The sequence below is a fragment of the Neofelis nebulosa genome, chromosome 1 (genome assembly GCF_028018385.1).
Source record: "Neofelis nebulosa isolate mNeoNeb1 chromosome 1, mNeoNeb1.pri, whole genome shotgun sequence".
Lineage (NCBI taxonomy): Eukaryota > Metazoa > Chordata > Mammalia > Carnivora > Felidae > Neofelis > Neofelis nebulosa.
This window is the reverse complement of record NC_080782.1, coordinates 118,406,838-118,432,855: the sequence shown is the minus strand read 5'-3', so window position 1 is coordinate 118,432,855 and position 26,018 is coordinate 118,406,838. Positions and strand designations below refer to the sequence as shown.

General features: G+C 40.6%; 1 long non-coding RNA gene and 1 other non-coding gene across 2 annotated transcripts; both read left to right on the top strand.

Annotated features, from left to right (window-relative positions):
- The first annotated feature begins 4,208 nt into the window (after nt 1-4,208).
- Nucleotides 4,209-11,320, top strand: LOC131513160 (uncharacterized). The gene is made up of 2 exons (XR_009262459.1): nt 4,209-4,319; nt 11,071-11,320. It is a non-coding gene; the product is annotated as an uncharacterized LOC131513160 (long non-coding RNA).
- A 5,416-nt stretch (nt 11,321-16,736) lies between these two features.
- Nucleotides 16,737-16,840, top strand: LOC131489529 (U6 spliceosomal RNA). Its single transcript, XR_009250635.1, has one exon. It is a non-coding gene; the product is annotated as a U6 spliceosomal RNA (small nuclear RNA).
- Nucleotides 16,841-26,018: the final 9,178 nt, after the last annotated feature.

Here is a 26,018-nt window from a genome sequence, read left to right as displayed (position 1 = left end):
ATTGTCTTAAAAATAGGGAACAGGAAAGTCCGGGGGTGGGGTTGGCTCAAATGAAGCCTCGAGGAACTGATTTCTCTTCCTCCTTTGGCACTGCTTTCTCAGCTTGGCCCCATTTCAAACAGGCTCTTTGCCTCCAGCTAGCAAAATGGCTGCATAGCTCCAGACCTAAAGCTTTCCCAATTTCTAATCCAGCAGGAAAAAAAAAAATCAAGAGTTTTTGTCCTAGCAAAACACTTGTTCCAACTTTAATATGCTCATGTGTTCATTTTTGAGACTACCCTGATTCCATGAGTTGGTGGGCTCAGACCGGACCCCCCTGTGCACTCCTCCCTGAGTCGGAGTGGGGATCAACTCTCCTTTAACCATGAATTGCGACTGGAGTGTTCTCAAGGTTGATCCTTGTTTTAAAGTATACCTGGAGTTGGTTATTCAGATATGGCCACGTCAACACAGCAAGAGAGGATTGCCATTGAAAAGACAGTTTGTTACCCACAGTTCCCAAGAGGAAGGGGTGAGCCACACCAAGCAGGGCCACAGGGAACAAGCATGGGGGGGGGGGGGGCGGAGGCAAGAGTAAAGAAAAGAAAGCAGGGCCTGGCACCTGGGTGGCTCAGTGGGTTAAAAACCCGACTCTTGGTTTTGGTTCGGGTCATGATCTCACATGTTCGTGAGATTGAACCCCATGTCTGGCTCTGCGCTAACAATGCAGAGCCTGCTTGGGATTCTCTTTCTCCCTCTCTCTCTGCCCCTCCCCCACCCACTCTCTCTGTCTCTGTCTCTCTCAGAGTAAATAAATAAACTTAAAAAAAAAAAAGGCAGGGCAAAAGCCTTTGCGGTGGTTTTCTTGGGAAGGAGTGGGCAAGAAAGGGTAACCAGCTGACCAGGTTTAAGATTGGATAGTTCGAATAATTGAACTATTTTAGTGGGCTCTGGGCTAATGAGGTGGTCCCTAGCTATCTCATACCTGGCCTTAGGGTGACATACCTGGCCTTAGGGTGATTTGAGGCAGGAGGATAGCGTCCATTGCAGGAGTCTGAGAAAAGAGGCAGATGGGGGGGTACGGACTCAGGATTGATTGGTTTGCATATTAAAAGAGTGCTCACTAGCAAGTTGAATTAGCTACCCCTGGGAGGGGCTGTCCCTTGCTGGGTCTGCTAGGTCCCAAGATGTCTAAGCATCATAAAATATAGAAAACTAAAAAACATGATTAATATGTTACTAGGTGGCAAAAAAGCCACAGATACCTACTCCCAAGACCAAAGTGTAACATAGGGATGCTATCTCATTCACCTATCGGTTCATTCATTCATCACACTCAGCATTTCCTGAGCATCCCCAATGTGCCACACCGTGAACTAGGTGTGAACTAGGTGCAAGGGACTAGAAGCAACTGGAGTGCCGTCTTGATTAGAGCCATTGATCAAGTGATCAGAATTCCTAGGAATGCTTAGTTCAGTCCTACCCGGTTCTATCCCACATGATAGGGGATCCAGTAATTCATTTTTAAAGGCTTTAATCCACCTACTAATTTTAGGCTTACCACTTACTAATTTTATTGTGATGAGTTTAGCCTGGAAGTATATTCTGGGCCACTGGAGAAAAGATTAGATACCCATAAATAAAAATACTCTCACAAGTGAGGCCAGTCCTCCATGATGTGTATAGCATTTTAGACATGATAAAATGCTTTATTCTCATTTATTCCTTGCAATATCCCTGGTAGAGAGTCTGATCGTCTCATTTTACAGCAGGGGAAGCTGAGGTTTCTAAGAAGAGGTGATTTGTCTGAGGATTCATAGTCAGAAAACAGCCAGGCCAGGGCTCAAAACCAAGCTCGGTTCTCTTTCTACTTGATGGGTCCTTTCCAAACTGTGGCACCCCTACGAGTGGTATACAAAGCATTAAAACACATGACCTCGCATAGTGAGAAGTTTATTTCCATGCCAACTGTCCCTCAATTTCTATAATTCTGCCCAGGGCAGAGTCTCATATCCGTGCTAATATATCTTTAACACCTTTCACTTGCTATTAAATCTCTCTCTATCTCTTTCTCTTTTGAAACCAAGAAAGTACAGGACTCGGTCCCGGAATCTTTGGCAAGTAAATTAGATCTAGAATCTAATAACACATTTCACTGAAACCAAGAAAGTACAGGACTCGGTCCCGGAATCTTTGGCAAGTAAATTAGATCTAGAATCTAATAACACATTTCACTGTATTTATGACTAATGATATTATTTTTAACATTTGCCAAGTTTCTTTATCAAAAACAAAGTATTTTGGGAGCACCTGGGTGGCTCAGTCGGTTGAACGTGTGACTTCGGCTTGGGTCATGATCTTGCGGTCTGTGGGGGTGAGCCCCACATCGGGCTCTGTGCTGACAGCCTAGAGCCTGGAGACTGCTTTAGATATTGTGTGTGTGTCTCTCTCTCTCTGCCCCTCCCCCGCTCACACTCTGTCTCTCGCTCTCTCTCTCTCAAAAATAAATAAATATTAAAAAATATTTTTGAGGTTTAAGAAAGTATTGCTTTAAAGCAAATGCTAAATAAATAACAATATAGGTGGTTTATGGAGATGTGCTAGCTATAAAAAATGATACCCAGATTACTGCAGTCTGGAAACGCTACAGAGACCAAGCAAGTAGGAATAGACTTCCAGAAGGGATAGAGGGTTTCTCTCACTTCTCTCTTGTCCAGGGAGGAAGGGGACTGGGCCAGATACCACTCTTGTGGACGGCATAGTCACAAGCCTGTAAGACAGTGGTTCTCAAGCCAGGGTCCACAGATTGATCCTGATCCAAAGGGTTGTCTCCAAATCCTTTGTGACAAGAAAAATAAGGGCAATGTGTATGTCAGCACAAGAATGCCAATTGTTCTTTCCTAGGTAAGAATGCACTTTGTTCTGGAATTACCTTCTCCCCCTTTCCTCCCCCTCCCCTCCCCTCCCCTCCTCCTCCCCCCTCCTCCCACTCCCCCTCCCCCCCACCCTGCTTCTCCTCCTCCTTCTTCTCTGGTGTGTTAAATGCACATTCTTTAGTGATTACTTGATGATAGTAAATGACCAGTGTTTACTGTTAGTTAATATCTTCATTTGGCCAAAACAAAAAGCTGGCAATCTTATTTTGACACCTCCCTCCTCTACTTTTTTCTACATATCACTGAACCTCTGTTGCAGGAGACTTCAATTGCTGGAGGCAGCTTGCCTTCTATTGTTAGAGGAAAAAGATACTGATAGAGCCGGCACAATAACTGTGGTAATGCCAAACAGCAAGCCATAACTCCTTATGAACCCAAGGGCTCTATTTATCATTGAAGAGATCCTTCTTTCCCTCCAGTGTCACCAAATAAAGATGGGAGATTAGCGAAATAAGATAGCTGTTAAATTAAAGAGGAAAAAAGTTCAAGTTTCAAGGAGGCTGTTAGAAAAACAAACAAATGTACAAACCAACCACCCCCAAACTCCTGGACCAATTTGTAGCTCTTGGTGACCTCACAGACCAACCCCGCTTGGGACAGATGAGCAGACAGCCTACTCAAAGCAACAGCCCCATGCCCTCTCAGACTCTGATCAGGGAAATGTAAACTGGTGTATCGGACTAGCTCTTTGACCCAGCAATTCCTTTTCCACTCATTTGCCTGAGAAAACACCATCACTCGGCACAAATAATTAATTATAAGGATGCTTGGCAAAATCATCACTTACAGTAGTGGAAAGCCAGAAACAAGTTAAATGTCCAACCCCAACAAATTGGTTGGGTAAATAATGGCACATTCATGAACTAGAATCTTGTATAAATATATAAAAATATGCTGTAGAGAAGCACTCAATGTTGGGCAAAGACGTTAAGAATCTATTGTTAAGTGAGAAAAGCAAAACCGTGAAACTTGCTTAGAACATCGGATACAGTAGGATTTAAGTTTTGTTTAAAAGATGGGCACAATATGTCTGGATGGCGAAATTAAGGGTGAGCTTTCTTCTTCTAATGTAAAGGTATTTTGTGAAAACGACTACAGTGAAGATGTACTACTTTTACTTTAAGAAGAAACAGTGATTTCTTTAAGTGGAGCCCCATTTAACCTGTTTAAAATGGGTCAGCTGCCATCAGCATCAGCTTAAAGGTGTGTGATTGTGGGCTTGCTTTTTGCGGTGCTGACGTGCTTCCCTGAGAACCAAAGGGAGACGCTAAACCTCTCTGCAAACTCTTTGTAGATTCCCATCTGTGACTTGATAAATATTTGATGCAGTGGCCAGTCAACATCCCTACATTAGTGAAACTTCTGCCCAGGAGCAACTGTACAGCTCTCAGCAATGAGATCGGAGTAAGTTAAAAAGAGCGTATTCATTAGCCACTTCAAAGGATTTGGTTTTTTTAGCTGGCAATTTTGCAGACTGGATTATTGGCTTGGCTGTCTACTGTGTGATGACCAAAAAACATACTACTAGAGGGAGAAGCTTGCTTCTTCACTGAACAATATTTTCTTTCCTTTGTGTTCACAGCCCATGAGGCAAAGACAGCACAAATCACACCCCCCTTCCCCTTTGTTAAACAGCTGTGAATATCTAAAACGAGTTTAGGATCTGCCCCGTAACTTTGATGCCAAAAACCTGGAGTCTGGCCTGCCTTTCTGATGTAGTTTTGTGTAATGGGATGGACTCCTTTTTCTCTCTTCACCCCCATGGTTCCAGATGATAATTAAAACATTAGCACTTCTGGGGCGCCTGGGTGGCCAGTTGGTTAGGCGATGGATGGACTCTTGATTTTGGCTCAAGTCATGATCTTGTGGTTCATGGGTTCAAGCCCTGCATTAGGCTCCATGATGACAGGGTGGAGCCTGCTTGGGATTCTCTGCTCCTCCCCTCCTCACGGGTGTGTGTGTGTGTGTGTGTGCGCGCACGCGTGCGCGCGTGCACGCGCGCGCACACACACACGTGCACCTGTCTCAAAATGAGTAAACTTAAAAAAAAAGTTAGCTTCTCTGTTCCTAAATATCCCGGTTGACAAGTAGAATGGGTAAACAAAATGTAGCAGGGCAGAGAAGCAACCTGAGGCTAGCTGAAATTAGTGCCAACTCCAGAAGGAGTTTTCACTTTCAGAAGGACCTGGGCTAACTCCTACTCATTCTTCAAACCTCAGTTGAGATGTCACCTTTTCCTAGAAGCCTACCAGGATCCATGTATACTGTCCCAGGCTTGATGACCCTCCTTTGAGCTTCCAGAGTTTCCATTCTTCTCCTGTATGAGGCTGTAGGCTGTACTACAGTTACCTGCTTGCTTATACCTCTCCTAGGAAACTGAGTTTCAAGAAGACTGTTCTGTTCATCACTGCCTAGTATAGTATCTGGCACTTTAAGAAGAGCTGAATAAATATTTACTGAATCAAGTACCTTTTCCTTGAACTTGCAGCTGCAGAGGACTTAGATAATTTCAGGATCCTAGGATATCAAATTCGAAAGTTTCCTTCCTTCATTGCCTGCCCCACCCCTGCCAACTCCCAGAGCTTTGCAAGCAAACAGGTGCCCAGTCTGCTTACACATTTGTAATGACAGAGTGTTCACTTCCCTTCAAAACAGTCAGAGGTAGACTATGAAGCTGACTAAAATAAAAGACAAATGGGACAGGTCCTGGACTAAATTGGGAAGAAGTTAATCTAGCTTCTCCCTTTCCTGCAGGGCCCTGAGCTCCCCTAAGGGTCAAGTAAACCCCACCAACGTAGCCGCAGATAGCAGTTTAAGGCTCTGCTTTTCAAACCAGAGGAGCAGGCAGAATGCCAGAGTCCTTGAACTCTAAGGTGAACATAGAATCTCTTCTGAAGCATTGTTTTTACTTGAAGCCGGGAAATACATGAAGACAGGAAGATGAAAAACTGCACACACACACACACACACACACACCACAGTATAGGGGAAAATATATGTATGATTTTAAAGAGACAGCACCAGACTTTAAAGAAATTGATAAGAATCTTTTGGGTGGAGCCCTCAGATGCCTGGGGGTTAGGAATGTACTCTTGGTCTGGTAGGTTACTTTGGTGGAAAAAATATGAGAAATACTACTGGCTTCATATATTATCATCTTAAGGCTCCCTGGGAAGGGGGGTATTTCCAGTTTCACTGGTTTCTTTCGGAGACTAGAGAGTCTTTGTTTTGTTTTTTAAGTTTATTTATTTTTGAGAGAGAGAGTGAGTGAAGGAGGGAGGGGGAGAGAGAGAGTCCCAAGCACAAAGCCCAATGCAGGGCTCCATCTTGCAAGCTGTGAGGTCATGGCCTGAGCCGAAATCAAGATTCGACTCCATTTACTTACTTACATACATACGTACTTATTTATTTATTTAGAGTGTGCATGTGAACACGAGTGGGAGGGCAGAGAGAGGGACAGAGAGAATCCCAAGCAGGCCCTGTGCTTTTTAGCATGGAGCCCCACTCAGGGCTCGTTCCCACAAACCCTGAGATCATGACCTGAGAGGAAAGCAAGAACCAACGCTTAACTGACCGAGCCACCTAGGTGCAGACTGGAAAGTCTTGAAAATGAAAAGCAGTCAGTGCATAATAGTGGCATTTTAGGCAGCATGATCTGGGGGAGAGAGAGATCTTTCCCAGAGGTAGGCCCCGCACTTAGAAAGCTCATTCCCTGGTGTTCCGTCAGCCCTTAGCACTAGTCTCCATCAGGATGGGCACCGTGAATGTAAACTTAATTCGGCTTTGACAGTGTTTGGGCAAGCGTCTTTGCCTCTCCAAGCCTCAGTTTCCCTAGCTGTGAAGTGAAATTCGGATATTTACCTCACGGAGGTGTTGTGAGCTCTTGTACAAACAGTAACAAGCTCAGTGCCTAGCTCATAATAAGCACTTAGTAAATAGTAGTTATTAGTGGTATTAATTATAAAATTAATACATGCTCAATCAGAGCCACCCCTGAATTTGTGGACCAGGTGCAAAAATATAAATGGGGAACCAGATGTCTAAAACTTTAAAAAATATGAACATGCTAACAAACTGCTAAGTACAATAGAATATGTTCTGTCCTTCTAACATTCTTTTTAGTTTTATTCACTTATTCTGAGAGAGAGAGCACTTGAGAGGGGCAGAGAGAGAGAGAGAGGGAGAGAGAATCGAAAGCAGGCTCCACACTGTCAGCACAGAGCCCCATGTGGGGCTTGAACTCACAAACTTCGAGATCATGACCTGAGCAGAAATCAAGTTGGCCACGTAACCAACTGAGCCACCCACACACTCCTGTCCTTCTACCTTCATAACAAAATTAATTGGGTGTGGTTCTCTTTTGTCCTTTTTACAAGTTTTTTAATTTTTAAAGAATCTATTTTTTTTTAATCTGCATTTTTTAAAAAGTTTATTTATTTGAGAGAGAAAGCACAAGAAGAGCAGAGAGAGAGAGAGAATCCCAAGCAGGCTCCAGACACTCAGTGCAGAGCCTGACACGGGGCTTGATCTCATAAAGTGTGAGAGCCCATCACCTGAGCCCAAATCAAGAGTCAGATGCTTAACCAACTAAGCCACACAGCCGCCCCCTCGTTTTTAAATTAATTTAATATTGAGAAAAGTTGGTAAGCCAATAGTTGTCAATAAAGTTATGTAGTAACATTTATGTTCAGATATCAGCAGTGGATTTTACTAAAGTTCAGATAGTGTGGTGGGTTCTCATGACAAGTTATTACCATTGAAAATGTTATAAAATATTCTCATTTCATCATATAAATCACTATCACTTTTGCTGTAATTTTCAACTTCTCTAAGAGCAATATCTAGAACTATAAAATACTTCTTTTTTAAATGTTTATATATTTATTTTTGAGAGAAAGAGAGAGCACAGGAGAGGGCAGACAGGGCGGGGGAAAAGACAGAATCCCAAGCAGGCTCCACGCTGTTAGCATGGAGCCCAGCATGGGGCTTGATCCCATGAACCATGAGATAATGACCTGAGTTGAAATCAAAAGTCCAACACTTAACTGACTGAACCACCCCAGCACCCCTATAAATTATTTCTTTAGTTCTTTTTCTCAAAAATTTGAAAGCTGGAATATAAAGAGCACCAAAAAAATGGCAATATGTTAGGTGACTTATTCAAATCTCTCTCGAATTGACATTACACGTTGATTTCTAATAACCCCAAAATAATCTCAGTAGCAATTAGTTTGGAGATTATTTGTCTCTGAATATTCTCTTTTATAGTGCTGCGAATGTTTTTGTTTACATTTCTGATTTTCTAATATTTTTAGGAATGCCACATTTATCACAAGTGTCACATACACTTTATTTCAATTTAGTTAAACCATTTTCTCTAAATGAAACACAAATGAATCTTAGAAGGGCAAAATAGCCCAAGTCTTGTCAGTGCAAGCTTTTGGAGTTCCTGCAAGCTTTGCCTAACATTATTAATACTAGGAACAGTTCACACCAGGTAACTGTGGATACTACAAAATCAAAGATAATTTCCTGTTGAAGATCACAATTTTTTTTTTTAACATAAGAAGCATCTTTTCTTTCTTGCACAATTCTAGCCCATCTTGTTAGCATGTGTAAGTTAAATCTTGCGTTAATGGTGTTTAATCAGGATTGTCTTTGTGTGTCCAAAAGTAGTTGTCATGGCAGAGATGACATGGTTTTCCTCATGATGCCTCCTATTTGGGCAGATCCAGAGACTATCTTTGCAGTTATTGAATTGTTCAAAGATGCACTCCCTTATTGGCACAGATGAGAACATGTTTCTTTTTTTTATATTTTTTCAAAGTTTATTGATTTTTGAGAGAGAGAGACAGAGAGAGAGAGTGTGGGGAGGGGCAGAAAGAGAGGGGGACAGAAGATCTGGAGTAGGCTCTGCTCTGACAGTAGAGAGCCCAACGCGGGGCTCAAACTTCCGGAACTCTGAGATGATGACCTCACCTGAAGTCAGACACTTAACCAACGGAGCTACCCAGGTGCCTCAAGAACATGTCTTAATAAGAAATTCAACTGGTGCTTTGTCCGTGGCTCACAAAAATGCTTGTTCTTTACCAACTGCTATTCTCAGTAGCTAGCCCTCGTTATTCTTTTAAACCAGTGACTAAAACTCAAAGTTATTTTTGCAATTCTATTTTTTTACAATGGCATCACCAATAAAATACTCATTAATTTTGATTTCTTCTATTTTAATCTTCTGATACTTTGACAGTAGGTATAATGAATGTTGTTGAGTATGATCTGTCCTAATATAATCTAGTTAAAGATAAGTTATTAATTTTTAGAATTTTATGCATAATTTCTTTCATCAGTTAATACTATTTTGCATTCTCTTCCTTTTATGTGATTTTAAAAGGTTAGCTTTTATCTATCTTACAGACTTGGCTATTCTGGCGTCAAATTTTAAAGTCATTTTTTTCTACTAAACTAGAACATTTCTAGTGTTCTAGTGTTCAAAATAGTCTGTGACTATTTTGTCGCTGTTGTCACACAAGGTTGGCTAAATATGGAACATCTATTACTATTCTCTTAATAATATCACAGCAGTATTTTATATCTGTGTTTAGTAGTTTCTTTGTAGATTACTATTGTTCACTTACTGTTACGTTAGACTTTTTTTTTTTTAACAGTTCTTGTGTTTGCATAACAGGTTTTTTGTTTGGTTTTGTTTATTTTTGGTTGCAAGTAACACTGTGTGTTCTTTTAATTGAGAAACTAAGTATTTCCACTCACAAACATTTTCCTTAGCTAGACTTGTGAAGATTGGCTGGGAAATGTGTGGTAATTGTAACATAATATTTTGTCTTTCAACTTAAAATACAACAAAATTTCTATAGTTTCTCCATTTGAAAAAAACATTTTATTATAATATGAAATAAAACATTTTCTCCCATCTTTATCCAATGGAGAATTCATAACCAATAATTTGAAGTAACTTATGTTGTTCTGGATGCATTCTCATGATTTTAAAAGGTCATGACAGACATTTTCTAGGGTGACTTTCAAATAAACAGTACAAATTCAAAGTTTTTAGTTTTCTGATCCAATTTGCCTTTTTCTTTTCTTTTTTTTTTTTTTTTTTGGTAATTTCTTTATTGTCTGATGGGCAGGCCAGAATCACATTTATTTTTTTCTAAGTTGTGAATTTTATATTATCTTTTTCATTATCAACTTTGATCAGGAAAAAAACACTGCATTACTCAAGTACATAAAGCCACAAGTGTTTGATCTGATCTGTTCAGGTTGTAGATTTGCTAGGAATACTTTCCTTGCCCATTTTTTTCTTTTGCTCAGCCACTAAGTCTTCATAAAGTAAATAACTTGTAATGTTTGTAAATTGCATGTAGGTCATGCTTAGCCCAAGTCTGCTCACTTTCATTGCCTGCAATTTAAAACAATTGAAGCCAACCGCTTTTTTTCTGTTTTCTTTTCAGCCCTTCCTTTTCTGAGCTCCACGTTCATTATGTGTGGTTCTCTCCCAATGCCAGCATGTTCTCACTCTCCATGATCTATAGGATTAAAAGATTAAATGCAATCATATTCAAAAGATTCCAACTTTGCCTGTATTTCATCAAAATGTAATTAAAGCAAATGTTAAAATATTGAAAAGCTAAAATTATTTTTCCTATAATGTCTCAAAAAGTTATTAAGGAGCAAAAATGAAATAATATTTAATGAACAGTAAAATTTAAACAAAAACTATTCAAATAGAGCTTAGTTACTTGTTTTAAAATTTAATTATATCTTAGAAGATATTTTTATAAATATAAAATGATTGGCAATTCCTGTGTTCTGTGACCATCAGCTGTTAATGCAAAAAATTGGGATTATGCTTCATGCTTAAGCATGCTGTGTCTAGACTATGTATAAAAAAAAGAATTAGGGATGTTTGGTTTATTATTGCATACTGTTCTTTGGCTGCTGTATGTGACTATTGCAAATTCTGCAGTGATTTGTGAGTACTTATAGGTCTGCAAACTGGAACTTCAAGAAAGCAAGAAAATAGATGCTAAACACTCGTGGGGAATTGGCACTTTATTATGCAAGAATCTATAACATCAATGATATGTGAGAGGAAGGATTTGACAAGTTAATTAATTTGTCTTTTCTCTTACCGGAGTGCTTCCACAGCTCAGATTTTCCTGACAGTCCTAAGCGATGTCCTTCCATGATGTTTGCAGAACAACCCACGATTCCTCATGACGTTTGGATAAAGTCACCTACTGTGTTTAGAACAGAGGGCAAGAGATGCAGAGAAACGTTTCCTGTGGCCTGAATGGTGTAAGTCACCAGTGTGGACTCTAGGACTGTGGCTGCTCCGTGTCAGCAGAGGGTACCGGATCCCTTAATAAATTTACCTTTGCATTGTGCGCTTGTGATTTTCAGACTCTTGAGTTCTGAGGTGGGAGCCTCTCTTGACCAAGGGCTGTCCTGAGTTCAATAAAATATTCAACACAACTTATATGTACAACCCATATATAAAAAATGGACATAGCTTTTCCCTCAACCAGTACCTGAATAAATTACCATGTAAACAGTTTGGGGTTTAATTTTCTAGGCATCTTTTATACTAACCTACACACACATACATATCTTTTACATAAAATTTATATATATATATATGTGTGTGTGTATATACACATACATACATACACAAATGAGCTTTGGTAAGCTTCTTTTCCTACTTAATATATTATGCACTGCTTTCCATGTTGTTACATAATATTCACCATTAACTTTATCTTATTAATAACTATACGATACATACTAATTTTTTTTAGTCAAGTCCTTCTTAAATGATTTCTCCCATCACCCCCCCCAAATTTTTGTCATTATAAAAATCATACAGCGAATACCCTTGTGTGGGTGACTTGGTTTTCATTACTTAAAAAAAATACACTTTTTACTTTGGAATAATTTTAGAGTTACAGAAGTATGGAAAAGATAGTACAGAGAATTAGTGTATACCTTTCAGCCAGCTTCCCTGAGGGTTAACATCTTACATAACTGATCTATTTGTCAAAACTAAGAAATTAACATTAATACAATATTAGTGACTACATTACAGATTTCACTAGGATTTTACCAAATTTTCCACTAACATTCCTCCCTTTTTGATTATTGTGTTAAGAAAACATACTTTGAGATCTACCCTCTTAGCTTTTTGAGTGTATAGTGTTGTTAACTATAAACACGATGTCATACAGCAGATCTAGAACTTTCTCATCTTGCGTGACTGAGACTTTATACCTGTTGAACAGCAACTCCCCCGTTTCCCCCTCCCTCCAAGCCCCTGGCACTCACCATTCTAAGTTTTCACTACTTTTAAGCTCATGATTGCATTTGGTCAGTCACAGCGAATTTATAAATATTAGAAATGGGCTATATATAGTCGCTGCTCCTGTTATTCGTCTTCCTAAGGCTTTCCTGCAGACTTTTCTGGACAACTAAGTTCCAGATGAATATTTTACACTAATGTGCCTTGTGTAGGGTCCAAGGCAGTCTGCTATTATTAATGTGTTAACCTTTACTGTCCAGTAATGGCAGAGAAATTAGAAATCTATATTAATTAGGAATGGCAAATGGAAACTCAAATATATATAATGTATATTTAAATATTTTATTTTCATATATGAATTATAAGGAGATATTTATATCTCCATCTTAATTATATGCATGCTGCTATTTCCACACTTTGTTTGGAGCTAGAGAGTGGCAGACCCAGGACTAAATTCCAGGTGTGGCTGACACCAGTGACAGCAGTCTTGCCACACTGCCATGCCTTCTAGGAGGGATTAGAATTTGGATGTGGTGCTTAGAGAGTTTTTAATTTTTCTCAAAATAAGAAATACTTTTTGCACACACCAAATCAGTCACAGTGGCTGCATTTAGGGAGCAGAGAGGGGTTGCTAAGAAGACAAATGGGAATTTTGCCTGTCTGTGTTGATTGACTTATTTAAATAATGAGCATGGGTTCGTGTAGTACTTGTCAAATTGTAAAAATTATTGAAAGATAATCTTATACATAGCGGTTAGGAATATCAAACAATACAGCCACTTTTGAAAACAGTTTGGGAGTTGTTTATTAAGTTAAACATATGCTTAGCATGTGACCTAGCAACTGCATTCTTATCCACCCAATAAAAAGGAAAGCATATGTCCGCAAAAAAGTCTGTATACAAATGTTTATAACAGCTTTATTCATAATCACTAAAGGCTGGAAACAATCCATATGTCCATCTACAGGTGAGCAGATGAACAGCTGTGCTCCATCCTTACAAGGGGATACAACTCTGTAATAAAAAGCAACAAACTATCGATAGGTGAAACGACATGGCTGGATCAAGTGAAAGAAGTCTGACATAAGAGGGTACACACGACTGTATTTATATGACATGCACTAAAAGGGAAAAATATAGGGACAGAAATCAGATCAGTGGTTGCTGGAGGTGAGAGGAGGGAAATGATTATATAGTACCACAAAGGATCTTTTTAGAGTGATGCAAATATTCTTACTTGATTGCGTTGGTGGTCACACAGGGGTACATGCATTCATCAAAACTCACTTTACACCCAAAAAGGTTAATCATAGATTAAATCATAAAATTGAAATTATAGATTAAGTTATAAATTAGAGTTTATATTATAATTATATATAATATAGTATATAATATGTAATTATAACTAATAAATACAATTAAGTATAATTATAATTACATATTATATGCTACATAGTATATAACTCTATAGCATATATTAATAATTTTAAATTATATATGATAATTTATAATTATGTTATCTATAATGTACTGAATTATATACTACAATTTGATGTTATTATAATGTAAACTATAATTTATAGTTTGTATTTCTACTTGTAGTTTGTATAATTATATATACTTTATATATAATTATAGTTATATTTTAAGGTAACACAATTTATATTGTTAATTATATAAATTATAGATCAATAAGTATAACTTAAAATTAATAAACAGAAAGGAAAAGAGAAGTTCAAACAATTAAGGCTGAAAATGAGATTGTGAACACCTCCTCACAGAGGTTAGTCCAGCAGAGTGTAGACCATCTGGCAAAGATGTAATGGAAGGAACTGGGTGGTAGGTGATGATTTGATGATTTCTGAGGTTCCCGTTCCTTTTTCTAGGTGCCCATCATTGTTCACACATGTCTGCGCTTCAGGGGGCAGCTATTAGCCTGTACCTGACTCTTGGGTGAAGGAGAACAGGCACCTCCACCTAGAGGAGGTGCAGAGCTATGCAGCACTCCTTGGCTGGCGGATGGTGCCTTAGTGAACTTCATGGATGTCTCAGGATAGGCAGAACAAAGAAGAGGTGCCTTGTAATAGTCTCAGGTAGGAAGAAGGTAGAGGGAATCTATCTGGCCAGCTCCAACCTTTTTTCTGTTTCCCACTGGTATGGTTGCTCCAAGGAAGTTAACTCTCTTATGCCTCAAGTATCTTCATGCATTCCTTTTAGCAGCCATTTGGGAAGCCAGATTAAATGCGCTATGTTGTATTTTATAAGTCCAGATGTGGCAAGAGAAGCAAGAGACACAGGGCATGTAGCTCTTCAGTATGGTTGCACAGAGGTAATGGGGGGAGGGCCCTTGGCTTCTCCCAGTAATGGATGATTAGCCCTAGGTGGCAGATACGTATGCGCCTAAATGGACGGGTAATTACAATGGCAGTCAGGCCAGAACAAGCAGCAGGGGCCTGAAAGTTAATGGTACCAAGAGAATATGAAAAGGCATAAGATTACAATTCAGGGCTCAAAATTATTTGTTGAATAAATGAATGAACGAATAAATCAATGGGTGTGGTGGGAAGATGGTAACAGGGGCAGCGAGGTTTTTAAATCTTCTGAAATCCTCCTGCCCCCATAAAAAAAGACAGATAAACTCTAACGGGAAAATCCAAGGCCCAAGGTCAACACCTGCAAAAATCTAGATGAACATGGGATCTTCACGAACCCCCAAACACGAGCAAGTGGAGGAACACCACCAACTACTAAATGTGCACTGCTCTGCATATCCATGTCAGGGCAGGAGGGAGCAGGGAGGTATCTGACCGACGTGAGAACACAATTCTAGAATTGACAACACGACTCAGTGAAATGCAGAGTAAAGCAATTTGAGACCAACTGGAACCAGAAGGACTCTTGCACACTCCAACAAAGCTGTGGCTCTGTGGGGTTCGAGATAGAGTCTAAAGGAGCTGGTATAGTCTGGGGCGTGAGAGCTTTCAAAATTACAAGCTCCTTTTCAGGCAAAAAGGGTGGAGTTCTGAGAGTAGTATTCAATTCAAAAGAAAGGAAAAAGAGTAGAGGAAAGGAAAAAGAAAGCCTAAATAAAAGAGCAGAGGAATCACATCTCAGAGAGCACAAGGCAATTTAAAAAGATTTCTTAGAGCACCTGGGTGGCTCACTCAGTTAAGTGTCCAACTTTGGCTCAGGTCATGATCTCATGGTTCGTGGGTTCAAGCCCCACATCGGGTTCTATGCTGAACACTTGCTCAGAGCCTGGAGCCTGCTTCAGATTCTGTGTCTCCTCTGTCTCTGCCCCTCCTCCACTCGCGCTCTGTCTCACTCTGTCTCTCAAAAATAAATAAATGTAAGAAAGTAAAAAAAAAAAAATCAACACACACATACATAGGTTGAATAATCTATTAGAAGATGCACGAAGAAGAAAATAAAAAGCAATGGAAATTTAAAAAGGTAACATTTAAGAAAACTTTCCTGAAATAAAAAGATTTGACACTAGTACCTAGAAAATCAATCCTGAATGAAGATTGTCAAGATATATTCTAAGAGATGTCTGAAGTTTACAAAAAAAAAAAAATGATTTGGGCATTCAGTCGAAATACCAAATGACTTAAGTGACTATCTTTGGCTTTATCCCAGAATACATAAAGTAGCATACTGAAAAGATTGAAAGAAAGAAATCCTAAGGCAAAGGTTTTACATCTAGCCAATATGTCAAAAGTTATGAACAAGATAGAACCAGAGACTGTTGCTTCCATGTGCCCTTCCTGAGGAATTTCCTAAGGAAAGGTGTTTTAGACCACCAAAAGGGAAGGGCATTGACAAGAGGACTAATGATGAGCATAACTATGTAATCACCCATAAAACTATGATGGTTATGAGAAGAGTACATACCCAGCAGATATTATACAATAATTAAAGGGCCAGAAGGGTAACGGAGATATAAAACAGAATACACTTATTGATTATTTTATAGTTACTGGTGAGGGTAAAAGGATATGTATTCACATGGGAAACTGGTGCATTGGGATAAGAGAAAAGAAATTATTAACTAATTTAACTATTGTTAGGAAACCAATAGAAAATAACAAATAAGAGGGGGGGACTAAGGTTATTTTAGCTTTAATATAAAACTAACCCTTAAAATGAAGTGAGTACAAATATATTTGATAGGGCAAATAAAATAGACCATATAGTTAAAAATTAGTGTTATGAAAGACGTGTGTATACATAACAGAGAGCAATATGAGTGAAAAGAATACAGTGCAAAGGAGTGTATACCATATACTACCATTTGAATTAAAAGAAAGGCAAAATAAGGACATACATATGTATACACATACACGTATATATTTGTTTATTTTTTTGCAAATAAGAGAGGATAAGCCAGAAACTAATAAAATTCATGCATATGGGGATTGAAGAAAACTTCTCTGGGTTACCTTTTCGTATGATTTTAACTTTTGAACTACAGAACATTTTACATATTCATAAAGTTATTTGACCGCTACCTTTAGCAGCACATATACTAAAACTGGAACGATACAGAGAAGATTAGCAGGGCCCTTAAACAAACATGATCCGCAGATTCATGAGGTATTCCATATTTTAATGATGGATGCTAACTAAACTTACTGTTGTACTTATGTTGCAATACATACATATATCAAATCACTATGTGATTCACCTGAAACTTACACAATGCTATATATCAGTTATGTCTCAATAAAATTTTTAAAAATAAAAATAATAAAATCTTCAAAAATAAAGATAATAAAAAACCCACTACCACAAAGAAAGAAATTAAAAGAAATCAACATGGACAGGAAAATCCTAATTTGAAGATAAACAAATGAACTTATGTCAAGGTTAAAGGTCTTTAGACACACCGTTACTTTTAGGGGGCTAGACTCTAAGGATAAAATAAAAGCTTCAAACAATCTTGTACTTCATTAGTAAGTTTGTTGGTAGTGGTATCGACATAATAATTCTGATACTATTGGGTGTATTATAATGAGCAGTAAATGAATAGCTATACTAATGTTGGTGAAAATTAGAGTTTTCAATGTGAGAGAAAGGAGATAAAATAGGGATGTGGGGAAAGGAGGAAGAACCCTGTGATGTTCTATTAGAATGGGGGGATTGAGATAAATTAATGATCTAAAATAAAATACACTTCCTGGCTCTGTCTACTGAAAGGGCCTAGAAGCAGTGACATCCCACTTACAATGAGCACTCTTATCACTCAGTTCTTGGTTTCTAGCAAACTTTTCTCACTGAAAGGACCCAGGTCTGATTCCAGGTCTGGGTCAAGGAAAGAAGAAGATGAGCTTGGGACTTTCACTGATGGAAGAGCAAGGAAGTGCTCAAAAACAGATAGGGACGTGTCAGAAGGACCCAGAAACCAATTTGAAGGGGCTCCCATTTGGGAGGGGACAAATTTGGGACAAAATGAAAATTAAAAAGAAAATCAGCAGTAATGAATATTCTGAGTTCATCATGATATTCAAGAGAATTGCAGAAGTGTGTGTGACGGAAGAGAAAGCTCTTCTTGAACAGTGGAATGACAGCTAAAAAACATGGAAAAATGATAAAGCTTTTTGAATTGTGATTTTTGCAATCACTAATATCATAGTTGATTCAGGCAAGCCTTATTAATGATTGTTAAAAGAGTCGCTGAAAATGTTGGGGACACCAGATACTCTCATATTTTCAAAGTACCATCCCGCAGATTACTCATTCATCACTAAGGGGCAAAGATGCCTTTACGGTGAGGAGTGCTAGCAGACAGATGGCACCTCAATCGACGAATTCAGCTTAGTGTAACCAATAAAAGGACAGAAAGGCATTTGTGTTGTGATGCGCTGAGATGGTCCCAGCCTCACCTCTGTGGAGTCTTGCTAAAAATCTTAACTGGATATAATTCTGAAGAATTATGGAAGAAACAACCAGACAACCCAAATTGTGGACATTGTATAAAAGAACTGGCCTGAAAGTCAATGGCAGGAAAGACCAATAAAAGAAAAAACAAAAAACAAAAAACGGGAAGGGCAGGAGAATTTTTTTAGAATAAAGGAGAGACTTTTGAGAGAGAGATTACTTTATTATTATTTTTTTTAATGTTTATTTTTGATAGAGAGAGACAGAGTATGAGCAGGAGAGGAGCAGAGAGAGAGGGAGACACAGAATCGGAAGCAGGCTCCAGGCTCCGAGTTGTCAGCACAGAGTCTGATGTGGGGCTCGAACTCACAAGCTGTGAGATCATGACCTGATCTGGACACTTAACACACTGAGCCACCCAGGCACCCCAAGAAAGAGAGAGAGAGAGAGATGACTTTAAAATAGCATGTGCTGGGGCGCCTGAGTGGCTCGGTCGGTTGAGCGTCTGACTTCGGCTCAGGTCATGATCTCACGGTCCGTAAGTTCGAGCCCCGCGTCGGGCTCTGTGCTGACCGCTCAGAGCCTGGAGCCTGTTTCAGATTCTGTGTCTCCCTCTCTCTCTGCCCCTCCCCTGGTCATGCTCTGTCTCTCTCTGTCTCAAAAATAAATAAACGTTAAAAAAAAGTAAAAAAAATAAATAAATAAAATAGCATGTGATTCTTTTTTTTTTAATTTAATTTATTTTTTTAAAATTTACATCCAAATTAGTTAGCATATAGTGCAACAATGATTTCAGGAATAGATTTCTTAGTGCCCCTAACCCATTTAGCCCATCCCCCCTCCCACACCTCCTTCAGTAACCCTCTGTACTCCATATTTATGAGTCTCTTATGTTTTGTCCCCCTCCATGTTTTTATATTATTTTTGTTTCCCTTCCCTTATGTTCATCTAAACCAGCATGTGATTCTTGACAAATCCTGGATAAGAATGAAAAGAAAAACAAAGGCAAACCCAAAAAAAGCTCCAAAGGACATTACTGGTTATGTAGGAGAATGTCCTTGTGTCTTACGAGGTATATGGTGAAATACTATGGGGTGAAGCTTCATAGTCTCTAACCACCTTTCAAATGATTCAGTTAAAAAATAACCTCATAGAGGGGATTACGTTCAGTGAATGTACGGAGCTAAATGTTAACAACTGATGAATATGGGTGAAGCATATTTGAGTGTTCATTGTATTATTTTCTCAACTTTTCTGTCGGTTTTTAAATTTTCATCATAAAAGGCTAGGGTGAGGGACAAACATACGGTCCGGAGGTAGGGGCATGACTGCAAGGCAATAAATCTGCAGGATAGCCAGCTAGTGACCTAGGACCTGAGTGACCTGGCCTGAAAAGATGAGCTGTCCTGTATCTGTTGGGATCCTTTTGGCTTCAAGTAACAGGATACCTGAGTCAAAGTAGCTAAAACTGTAAGGACATCTAATTATCTCATGTAACAAGAAGTCTAAAGGTAAATGGCTCCAAGGGTTGGTTGGTTCGTCGGCTCAAGGATGTTACAGCCCTCTGTCAGTTTCTCTGCAGTTTTCTTGGCTTTAATTCATGGTTGCAAAATGGCTGCCATGGCTTCAAGTATCACATCCTCACATGACATGTCCAAACACAGCAGGAAGGACATGGGCTAACTCTTCCATTGGCTTTGCCTTCTTACATCAAGGATAAAATTCTTTCCCATAAGCCTCCCCTTCCTAAAGATTCCTCTTATATCTTTTGCTTTACAAATTAATTTAGTTTGCCACTTGGGGTTGTTCACCTGAACAAAACTGATGGGGAGTGATGGCTGTTGGAGGGCCAGCCAGCCATGTTTGCCACATGAGCCAATCAGACTCACTTGGTCAGGAATCTGAGCCAAGAAACCTGGCCTGGGTTTGCTGTTAGCACTCAAACTGGTGATGAATGGACAACCAGAAGCTACGTCAAGGCCATGGCACAGCAGGCTGTGTACAAGGTAAGGTTAAGACAAGAGAAAACTCTCTAGAGAGGGTCAGGAAGCCATTTGGGAGAGAAAGGAGAAAACAGCACCTGTGCTGAGGAGAGTGGAGCTGCCTTGAGGGCTAAATACTGCTCTTCAACTGCCTAGGTCCCTTGTTTCCTGGTTATGATTTCTGTTCCAGGTCACGGAGAATATAGCAGTTAGGACTAATTTGCCAGTAACAGAACAAACAAACAAGAAACTGTCCCAGCATGAAAGAGCAATTACTTATAAATGTACAGGAATTTCTTAAACTACCCAAGGTAGGGAGTTTGGCCTGTCGGGAAAATGCTAGAACTAGGTGACTTGTCTCTGACTCTTCCTCTGTGTTTCTGTGGAGTCGATTTCATTCTTATCTCTGCAGTAGAATGTTTCTGCTTGCTGGCCCTATGTTATCAAACATTCACCCACACCTTCTAAATTTGCCCTAAAGTTTTGGCCCCACAAAGAACCCAGGCGGTAGTCAGTACCTAGGTCCTAGTTTCAAATTCCCAGAGGAGAGAAGCTGAGAGGCCTAAGTTGGGTCAGATGACCAATATACCAAGTCTCTAAGCTTCAGGTCACAGCACTTGAAAGCATGGGACAGGGAGGAGGAACAGTGCTAGGAGAAAGGGGTCATTGACCCAGGCTGGAAAGATATCCCCAAAGTTATCCGTCATGATCTTCAGGATAGTGGTTTGCAAGGTTTCGGTGAAGATTGGCCCCCCAGGAGGACATTTAGCAATGTCAGGAAACATTTTTGGTTATCACAATTTAGGGGGTCGGTGCTACCTGCATCTAATGGGCAGAGGCTAGGGATGTGGTTAAACACCCTAGGATGCTCCCACAACAAAAAATTATCTAGTCCCAAATGTCAATATTGCTGAGATTGAGAACCCCTGCCTCCCTTTTGATTCTAGTGACTGTTCTTTCAATCAAATGGAGTATCTGTACCCACAGAGAACAGAATAGGACTCGGTCAGTATTTGTTGGACAGACAGTGAATGAAAACACCGTTCTAAGGGTGTGTGGATGCCATTTCTGCTGCTGATTACCTGGGTTCAGTGGGCATTCTTAGTGAAGGAGCCCACAAAGCCCACAAAGACTGTGAGTTTCTTGCCCTGGGTGGGGGGATTGTTAAACAAAAAGAGGAGACATACAAGCAGAAGAACAGAACCATAAACACACACACACACACAGCCCTTGCAAGTGCTCAAAACACAAGCAGCAGCTGCCTAGCTGCTACCTGCTCCTCCCCACACACCATAAGGGAGAGCTGTAAATCCTAAAGTCCCAAACAGCTGCCAGTCAGGATCAGCGTGTCTTTTTTTTTTGCACACTAACTTGTCAGGCAGGAAGGGACAGGCTCCAGGCCACTGGGTTTCTTTTTGGCTTAGGCAATACAACATCTGCTTTCATTTCCTGAGAAGTGTTGTCAGCCTGAAATTTAAAAAAAAAAAAAAAAAAATTCTATAAATGGTACAGAGCAGAGAAGGCTTCAGGAACAAGGAGAAGAAAGATTTTGTAAACCTGGACATTTTCCTGAAATTCCTGATAAACCCGCGTCTGCTATTTGGCAAAGTTTTCTGGAGGTTTCCCAGCATAAACATCAGAGAGTAGAAAACTCAGGGGTCTCTGCTGCCCTCTAGTGGCAATAATGAAGACTAGCAGGGAGTTCAGAGAAGGAGAGAGGCTTTTCAGTACATTGCTTCATTACTTCATCTAATTTCTCAGTAGGTATTTACTGAGCTTATCCTCTGTGCAGACACCGGGCTAGGCATTAAATCCAGTAGTGAGGAATACACCCTGTTCTCATGCGATGTACATTCTAGCAAAGCGGATAGACTGTGTATGTGGCAACACATAAGAAATATTTTAAGGTTGTTCAAAGTACTCTGAAAATAATTACCAGGGAAACAGGGGAGAAGGAACACTTTAAGATAGGATAGGCTGGGAAGGTGACGTGTGAGCTGAGATTGGAAGGGAGACAAAGCTGGCAGTGCTGAGAACAGGACCAAAGGCTTTCCAGGCAGATCAAGGAGGGGGTGTCAACTCTGGAGGCAGGAAAGAGCTTGGCGGGTCCTGAATCCAGGGCGGAGCAGGGGACAGAGTGGAGGAAAGACCAGGTCATGAAGGGACCCTGCGGTCTGCAAAGGAACTTGGATTTTATTCAGAGTAAATCTTACTCTGTAGAGGAAGCTATTGAAGTTTGCTATTTTTGTTTTTAAAAGATTATTCTTTATGATGCAACATATTTGCTACAGGGTATCAATACAAATGTTTCCAGAAGTACAAGAAAGTTCACAAAGGTGCATACGTTAAACAAGTAAGTAAGCATCTAATAGGTAAATATACTTTGTCTTGCGTGTGTGGTTAATGGAAGGGGACGGGACTGGGATGCTGAGCCAGATGGGGCCGTGCGGGAGTCACACTGGGCCAGAGCGACCGTGCGGAGATGGACAGAAACGGAGGCCGGGAGGTGCCTGTGGGAGCTGCACCTTCAGGACCTGGGGACTGGCCACAGATGGAAGATGGTGATAGATAGAGAGAGCTGCCAAGGGCAAGAAAATCAGGTCTGACACGCGGCTGAAGAGAAGTGGCATTTGCAGGCTCCGACCCTGGCTCCTTGCCGGCCAGCAGGCGAGGGCTGTACACGTGTGTGCTTTGCTCTCTTTCCTTCGCCTCAATCTGGGTGATTGTACCCGACAGTTCCCGGGGAGGCATCCCTCATAAAAATGGCTGTAAAGCCTTTTGCTAATATGAAGCCTCCCATAAATGTCAGGGGATGAGAATTATAGCCCCGCAGCCTCATAAAAGAGAGAGCGTGTCGTGGCTTGAGGAAGCCACAGCGACTGTGAGGGCACCAAGCTGTCTTTCCAAGCTGTATTTTAGTTTCGGGGGAGATATGACCGGAGGAAGCGGAGTACTAGTGAGGCCACAGTGGCTCCCAGCCCTTCTTGAAAGGCCCAGTTATCAAACCTGTCAGCAAAGCTTCTCTGCACCCGGCCAGGGCTTCTTCAAGGTGAAGCAGAACATGTTCTTAACTGCTTCTTACTTGGAACCAATTAGTCTGAACAGAGAGTTAATGTTACTACCAGCTCTTTGTAACTATTCTTACTAACTCAGCCGGGAGTAGTAGGGGTATTAGGGAATCTGGCCTCAGGCAGCCTCTGATTCTGGGGAATAAACAACATACTGTTTCCCGCCTCTTCCAGTCCTTGACCCACCTGTCAGCTAATTAGTGCATGTTACCCAGGTGTTTTCCTGCCCTGAGCCGCTGCCCTGCTCACCATCTGCCTGACAATCCTTTGATGTACCCCATATGTCTAACAGCCACGACCCTAGTGCCCTTTATTTCTCCTCTTTTATTTCTCTCTCTTTGCTCTGTGTTCAACATACGGCTCAACATCGCTGGGATCAGATGATAAGCGTGGCAATTGTGCTGAGGGCCTGGAAACTGGGCTGAGGGGCCTAGAAACAGGATCTGAAGGCCCCTCTCAGAAGAAGCTACTCAGAGCTGACTGCCAGCTGGATGAGTAACTTCGGGGAGCACATACACGCTGAAAAAGTCACATAAAAACAATGGTAGCTGACGTCTACACTGAGGCCTGACTGCGTGCCAGGCACCTGCCCTGATGGCCTTAACTCAGGTGAGCCTTATAATAACCTTAGGCGGTGAGTACAACTGCTATTTTCATTTTCCTATGAGGAAGCTGGGGTCTGAGGAGGTGGTGACTTCTGCAGGGTGAGCGCTGGTAAGTAGTAGGACCCTTTTTCTTTTTTTTTTTTTTTAATTTTTTAATGTTTATTTATTTCTGAGGCAGAGAGAGACAGAGCATGAGTGGGGGAGGGTCAGAGAGAGAGGGAGACACAGAATCAGAAGCAGGCTCCAGGCTCTGAGCCATCAGCCCAGAGCCCAACGTGGGGCTCGAGCTCACGGACCGCGAGATCATGACCTGAGCCGAAGTCGGACGCTCAACCGACTGAGCCACCCAGGCGCCCCAATAGGACCCTTTTTCAATGCAAGTCTGATCTTGAAGTCTGTGCACTGCTCTGTCTCTGGCCCATCAGTTAGGATAACATGAGATTCCTAATGGCATGAGGGATATTCTGCTCTGCTGTTTTTTTGTTGAAGCCATGCTGCCTTTGTTTTTTTTTCCCCTAACTTTCCCTCTACACATCTGTGTGTGTGCACACCGTCTCCCACCCTCCCACCCACACACGTCTTCACCTATATGCCCATCCCAACCCTTGGGCCCTAGTGGCATTTTGACATTGAATCAAAATTACACTGACATTATTATATGTTCACTGAGAAAGCTTTTTCAGGAGCAAACACTAATAGCCCCCATACCTTCCAACAAACTCCAATACTAATAAAGCCCCCAAAACATCAACCAATTTGTGGGTCAACTTTCTATATTATGAAATATTTTTTTTACCATTTTTGCTATTGATTTTTCATTTACTAAGTTAATAATAAATAATAATAAATTAACAATACTGTCTTTCAGACATAATTGAGTGTTCACTTAAATTTCAGAGTGAAGATTTGAATCAGCCAGCAGTTTTATCTACATCAAATTTTATCAATTTTTGTATTGTTTTCATGAGGGTCCTTCAGTGACTGTTATTTCTACCAGACCCAACTTTTCCTAGACAAATTTTGCAAATTAGCACTTGAAGATTTGACTGTTGGGTCAGTTTTTAGTCAGCAACCATATTTTGCCACACACAACCATAGCCGTTCTTAGGTTTAATTTGTGTTGGTTATTTTTGCCAGAAATATGCATTATGAACTGGACACTAGACTAATAGTTTATATTTATTTCTTGGTTACCTGTGAGAAAGTTGGGAGCATTTTATGCAACAGAGAGAGCTAGATAAAACAGAGAGAAGGATCCAGGCATGGAGAGATAAATAAAGCAAGCGGAGATCAAGTAAAAAGAATAAAATTTAGGGGTGCCTGGGTGGCTCAGTTGATTAAGCACCCGACTTTTGATTTCGGCTCAGGTCATGATCTCACAGTTTGTGAGTTCGAGCCCCACGTCCGCACTGTTAGTGCAGAGCCTGCTTGGGCTCTGTCTCTGTCTCTCTCTCAAAAATAAATAAACATTAAAAAAGAATAAAAATTATATTTATAGTAATGGTAATAGGTATCGTTTATTGAGCACTTACTATGAGCCCTGTTCTAAACTCTTTAAATGGGCTTATATTCATTTCACCGTTACAATAACTCTTTGTAGAGATATAATTGTTATTTCCAGTTTATGATGGGGAAGCTTTGGCACAAAGACTGGAAGGGAATTATCCCAAAATACACAGCCGGCAGGAGGCAGATCCAGGATTCAAACCCAGGCAGCCTGCAGCAGAGAAGCCACAGCGGTCCTGGTGCCTTGATTGCTTACTTCTCAATATTGCAGCATCAAAATGTCCTCTAGAACAAAATGGTACCATGAGTCAAAATGTCCTTCTTTCACCCCATGCTTTTTGGCCACCCAAAATGCCTCCCCACATTATCTGCTCCCAGTGTAGTCACATGCTTCTTACATAGGAGCCGGCCTGACCTCAACGACGAGGAGCCCCCCTGCCCACAGGGCTGGGTCTCTTGCCCCTCTCCCTCTGCTGGGCTCCCCAGGATCTGAGCTAATCCTTGCTGGAGGTCTTATCATCTGTGTTGCCAATTTTGCTTCTTAGTCTTCCTCCTTAGACCACCAGCTCCTTAAGGACAGGAGTTGGTTTGTTTCCATGTCCCTAGTGTAGGGCTAGTACAGATTAGAAAGGCTGTGAAATTTCTCCAATGAGTGAGTGTGTCATTTCACTAATAGTGAATTCCACTAATAGTGATTTGCTTTGTTGTTTACTTTTTAGGGCAAATACTTTGGCCTAACAGGTTCTTC